This window comes from Carlito syrichta, unplaced genomic scaffold (assembly GCF_000164805.1).
Source record: "Carlito syrichta isolate Samal-C Ts95f unplaced genomic scaffold, Tarsius_syrichta-2.0.1 Scaffold301678, whole genome shotgun sequence".
In the NCBI taxonomy this organism is placed as follows: Eukaryota; Metazoa; Chordata; class Mammalia; order Primates; family Tarsiidae; genus Carlito; species Carlito syrichta.
The window spans coordinates 93400-99788 of record NW_007245774.1 but is presented as its reverse complement, the minus strand read 5'-3'; the positions used below and the strand labels follow the sequence as shown (position 1 = coordinate 99788).

General features: G+C 42.2%; 1 protein-coding gene across 1 annotated transcript in view; it reads right to left on the bottom strand.

The window, feature by feature from the left end:
* Positions 1–3679, bottom strand: part of SERPINB5 (serpin family B member 5) — a 27419-nt gene extending 23740 nt beyond the window's left edge. Inside the window, exon 1 of the mRNA XM_008055104.1 lies at positions 3400–3679. The gene's annotated coding sequence lies outside the window, so the exon portion shown is untranslated. The remainder of the gene's footprint in view (positions 1–3399) is intronic.
* Between the last annotated feature and the right edge of the window lie 2710 nt (positions 3680–6389).

The following is a 6389-nucleotide window of genomic DNA, read 5'->3' as shown; positions in this document are numbered from 1 at the left end:
GAGTGGCCACTGCACTCCAGTCTGGGTGACAGAGTGAGACTCCAACTCAAAAAAGAAAAATTTACCTTAAAGTAGCTTGTTTTTGCAATATTTCCTGAAATAATAGACCTTTAAAGGGGGACAGGATCTTGGAGAGTATCTAGTTGGCCCCACCCCTTCATTTTACAGATGAAGAAAGTGAGACAGAGATGACGTATGTCTCCCAGGCCACCCACACAGGGAGTGAGAGTGGTAGAACCAGACCGGGAAATCATTTCTTCTAGCTCCCAGGCTGGTACTTTCCCACCACACCTAACCATCTGCTGTCTTGGTAATTGTGTCTTTGCTGGCATTTGTTCTCTCAGAAGTGTCTGGAGTTCCAAACATCCTACACCTCCTGAATTATCCCTTTAAAGATACCAAGATATCTTGTGGGTTTTCTTTTAATCAACAAGACTTTTTCCCTACGTTTTTCCTACTTGTAGGAACTGTTGTTCTCTTTTTGCCACTTATATTGCAAACTCTTAATATTATTTTGCTTTCATCTAATACGAATTAATGAGTACCTAATGTGTGTCAAGCACTGAGGTAAGCATTAACAAATTGACTGCCTTGTATATGAACATACAAACCTCCTACTAGCTGTCAGCTAGAGTTTGATACGTGTAAAGAGTGTTTTGAGCCAGGCTCGGTGGCTTAGCCTGTAATCCTCTGCCTTTGGGAGGCTGAGGTGAGTGGATTGCCTGAGCCCATGGGTTCGAGACCCGCCCAGGCAACTTGGCGAGACCTCGTCTCTACAATAAATCAAAAAATTAGCTGGGCGTGGTAGCGCGCTCCTGTAGTTCCAGCTACTTGGAAGGCTGAGGTGGAAGGATCGCCGGAGTCCAGCAGGTCGAGGCTGCGGTGGCCGGGAGTGGCCACCATACTCCAGTCTGGGCGACAGAGTGAGACTCCAACTCAAAAAAAAAAAAAAAAAAAAGAGTGTTTTGATTGGGTACACAAGTCACCATGGGAGCCCCAGCAGTGGCAGCTAACCTTTACAAGAAACCTGAGTGACACCTCCTCAAAGAAAATCACATCTAATTAAGTCACACTAAAGGCAGTCTTACAGGATAAGTAGGAGTTAGCCATACAAAAATGTGGGCCACAGAGGATTGACACAATACAGAGACTGCAAATAGCCCCAATAAATGGAGACACATGCTAGAACAGCACACTTTAGACTTATATTTGTCACTGGCCCCTGCAAAATAATATTAAAAGCTTGCAACATAAGTGGCAAAAAGAGAACAACAGTTCCTACAAGTAAGGAAAAACATAGGGAAAAAGTCTTGTGTTGATTAAAAGAAAACCCACAAGATATCTTGGTATCTTTAAAGGGATAATTCAGGAGGTATAGGATGTTTGGAACTCCAGACACTTCTGAGAGAACAAATGTCAGCAAGATTTTCTGTGTTCAGTGCACAGCTAATGGTCTTCAAACTTTCTTGTCTTTAGACCATTTGGGTGAGATAATAGCACTATGGATAGGGTAATTATTTGTCCCACACTGCCTGGGACACCCAGGTTTATGTCTGTTGTTCTGACATTAGTAACAGTGCCACTTTCACTCTCAAGCATGTTCGAATTTGAACAATATAGGTTCATCATACTCTTAGACCATCAGCCATACTCTTCCACCACACACACACACGGCTATGTCAAAAGTCTTTTTCATTCCCTAAGAACTAAATTTTTACTGTAATCAGGGTATTTTAGATATCATTTAGCCTAACCTACCTCATCTTATAGATGGAGAGACATGGTGAAAAAAAATCTCTTAAGTATTTGGGGTAACCAGTCCGTAGGCAATGTCATGAAAAACCTTATCTGCTATAATATCCATAATGGAATGCCTAAAATACATTCTAAGTCTATGAGGAGAAAAGGCAGTGCCAGATTAAGAAAATAGGAGATTTTGGTCATTTCTGCAGTGTGAAAAATATTAGGGCTAAATGAGGTGACTCAGTGAATAAATGTACATGAAAAGTGCTTTGTGGACAGAAAAATACAATGCAGCTATTAGTAATAAGGTTAATTGCCTTAATTTCCTGTGCCAGGGGAGCCTCTGCTTTGCTCAGATATTCTGAAGCATCATAGCTGCTCCTATCTCTTTAGAAGCCTGGCCTTGACCACTGACCCAACCCATTGTTGCCTAACAGTAAACTTAGAGCCAGACTTAGCCAAACACAATTGACCCAAATCGCTGAGACTGCATAGCCCCAAAGTCAATCCGCAACTCAAAGGGATTGAAGTGGCACAATTCAAGGCGTTAGGAAGCAAAGATATAAACCTGCTGACTCATTTTCTCTGGATACTCCTCTCCTCAGACAGGCTTCATCTCCACCCATCAAGAAACTCATCAAACACTTGCACTTACTGCTGGGGACTGAGGTTTTGAACCCACATAAATGTATCGAAAACTCTTGGGATATAGGGGGACAGGGGGAGGAGCATGAAGAAGATGTTAAAAGAACCCATGGTATCAGAAACATCCCGAGCTGTAAGTTTGAAGGCCCAATTCTATCTTGCCTGTGCCACTTATAAGCTGTGTGACTTTGGACACCACTTTGACCTCTGTGAGTTCTCTTCTACAAAATGAAGGGGCTGGCTGAAATATGTCTAAGAGCCCCCAGCTCTGAGAATCTCATTACAAGTCTATGAAATAACCTGACATGTTCAATTGGTTTTCAGTATGATACACTTAAATAATGCCATCTTTTTAAAGTGTGGAGCCTTTGAGTAGAAAACTAAAAGCAGCCTAATTCAAACGTCCAGGAATACGCATCTGAAATGTGTATCTTGTTTAAAGTAATGCTAAAACCCAGGAAGCAGGGAGAATCCTTTCTACCTAAAAAGAGTGTAGTTACAAGTAGATGAACGCCAAATTCGATGCTTAAAAATGCCAAGAAGAACTGTTCATGAGTCTGAATGTCAACCCCACAAGGAAGGTGAGCCAGACCTGCGATGACTTCTCAGCTGTCTCCAGTTTTGAAGTGCCACACCCTTTCTGAAGCTAGCGTTGCGGATTCATTCCGAGTTCCGAGGTAAGGTTGAAAATGTCCTAGAAACGTTTCCTCCTTCGTGAATCACTGCTGCACCCTCCACCTCCTAACCATGTTATTTCTTCATACTCTTACCTTGTATGGTTAAGTGATTTTACTCCCTATACGGCATCTTTGGTGGCCGGAGGCCTGGCAGCCGGAAATACTGTCCCCTGGGTTTGGGAGATGAGAGACGACAGCACTAGACTATGACAGTCCAACCTTGAAAACAACCCATTATAACCACTTGGTCACTATCTCGAATCCGTTCAAATCACTGTTTTATGAATTGCCCAAAAAAGGAAAATCCCCGGCGTTACCACCCCACGTTGCTTACCTGGAGTCACAGTATCCTGGAAAACGCTCCGCAAAGAAAAAGGGCAGGCGAGGAGCACAAAGACCTGGACGTGGAAGCAACCCTCTCAGGCAGGAGCTGGGAGCTCACCTGCTCAGCCGCCCCGCCCACTGCGGCCACGCCCACCTTCGCTCTCCGGCCCCGCCCGCCGCTGCACTCCGTTCTTGGTCATGCCTCTTGGCGGCCTGTCTGCGATTGAAAAAAATGATGCAGGCTGAAGTTGCTGTTGTCTTCACAGCTTCCAAAGGCCTCCAACATGCTCAGGCAGGAAGAGGCTGTCGGCAGATCCTGCCTTGGGCTAAATCTCACACACACACACACACACACACACACACACACACACACACACACACACACACGAATTCAGGCAATCCAAGTGGCCTGCGCAGGACTGGAAAGTAAAATATTATAGGAAGTTAAGAGGACATGATTAATGAATAAACTCATAAACTCATACTCAGAAGGAATAAGGTCTAGTATTTATTAGCAAAATAGGGCTTCTATAGTTAATAATAACTTATTGTGTATTTTAAAATAACCAAAAGAGTGGGATTGGGATGTTTCTAACAAAAAGAAATGATGAATGCTTGAGGTGATGAATACCCAGTTACCCTGATTTGATCATTACACATTATGTCAAAGTATGGGGGAAGGAGCAGAGAGAAAAGAAAAAATATGTACATAATTATGTACAGCTATTATGTACCCATATCATTTTTAAAATAAGCAAAAAATAAATAAATGGGATGTGTAATCATAATACTTTAATTTTCTCAAACACACTGGTGTCACAAAAAGTACTCTAATCTCCATCCTTACTATGTAAACTACAGAGCTCATTCTACTAGATGCCAAAAGAGGTAGCTACCTATTAAACAGAAAGGCAACCACAAAAGAAAGGAAATCACAAAATGGATACATACACACACACACACACATATACACATACACATATATACTTATTTGGGAGCACCATTTCCCATATATATGCATATGTATATACATACCTAAAAATTAGGTATATTAGCAAAATATTTATTACTGAATTGATAGGGGTACTTGTTTAATGGAATGTCCCAGGGAGTTCCCAATAAAATCTTGTGGTTAGGATTATATCACTTTGCTCTGAAATTTCTGGGGAGCCTGCTCTTGACATACTCCCAGTGTCCTGCTCCTTCAACTCGCTGGACCCATTCCCTTCCTGCCAAATCTGTTCTCAGGAAAGGACTTGAAACTGAGCCAGTCATTTCCCAGCTTCATCATAGTTAATTTATCTTACAGTCTCCTTCATGTGACGATGAGAAATTTAAAGGTAAGCGCCAAGCCTCATTCATTTCTGTAACACTAGTGCTTGGTACGGACTTGTCATACAGTATACAGTCAATAAATGCTTGTTGATGAAATGAATGAGAGTAACTCATGAGGCTAAACTAAGATGGACCAAATGCTCCCCCTCCTCCCACGTCCTGCATATTTTACTATTAACAAGGATCAACATCATAAACTAAATGAACTGAGCTCTGAAAATAGAATTTCAGGCCTCAGCGGAGCAAGTGGAGGCAGGGTCATAGGTGGAGAGAATGGGCAGGATGCCTCTTACAAAATTATACTCTCTGGGGAAGAGTCAAAAATTTTCAAGTGGACTCGACCACTCATTTCTTGAGAAATCCTCAGAGGTGTTGAATCTCTCTAACCTCAGATTTTTCATCTGTAAAATGAGGTCTACATAGTTCTCATTTGTAAATGTGATGTATAAAATGAGATAGCGAGAGAGAGATGAGGACACAATACATTTATAGTGTCTGGCGCATAGCATGTGCTTCCTAATGATGCCAATCAGGAAGTTGCTTATTCCTTAGGCAGGCCCAGGAAATGAACATAGTGTCCAAAAAGCTGGAGCGTGATATTGTCATCTAATGCACCACAATTATGTACTGAACTCTTGTTGCATACTTCCAAAGATCATCAGGGATCCGCACTAAAATCATAGAGCTTGTCTATTCTCCCTCTTATTCTAATTCACTCCACAACACTCCTGTTCAATGCTTGCCTAACCTGGGCAGAAACATTTCCAGACAGGAAAGTAGCAATGCCAAAGGAAGCCCAAACATAATGTCTTTGGATGATTCTGTTTGAAAGTTAGAGATACCATTTAATTAGGGATATAGGACACGCTCCCTCTCCCCACCCTGCCCCGCAAGGAGCTTACAAATAGTAGAGTAGGAAGATAAGAAAACTATCTGACGGCATATAATAAGGGACATAGAGGTGCAAACGACAGAAGGTGTTCAGAGATGATTGCAATCTTTTCAGTCTGGGGGTGACTGGGAAGAAGAAACATGGAGGCCGTGTCGTTGGACATCGGAAGACCATTCAGGCTTGGGACAAAGTGTGAACAAACGCCCATAGCTGGAATGGCACTAAGTATGGACAAGTGTGATAACAAAAGGTTAAATAAAGAATTCCCTATCAAAAGCTCTCACTTGTTAAAGCATCCCTGGTAGTAACTAGATTATCTAAATATTCTCACCCTCTCATTCAATATTAGAAGAACTAATATTCTTCTCCATGGCGCTCTTCATCTTAAGTTATTTTGAATTCCACCTAAAAAGACACTGGAGAACAGAAAAGTGGGAGAGGATAGGGTTATACAAGTAGTTCACGGTGTAAAGGTCACACATTAGCCGGGCATGTTGGTGCATGCCTGTAGTTCCAGCTACTTGGAAGGCTGAGGCGGAAGGATCGCCTGAGCCCAGAAAGTCAAGGCTGCGGAGGCCATTAGTGTACCACTGCACTCCAGCCTGAGACTCCAACTCAAAAAATAAAGGTCACATGTTTTCAGTCTAGTTTCTTGAAAATATGACCGCTGATTAATTTTAGGAGCAAATGGCCTCAGTCATTGACTGTACATTCAACAAGTGAGTTTCTACTTTGCCTCCCCATTTCAATTGAACATTTTATTAGAGTCTGTG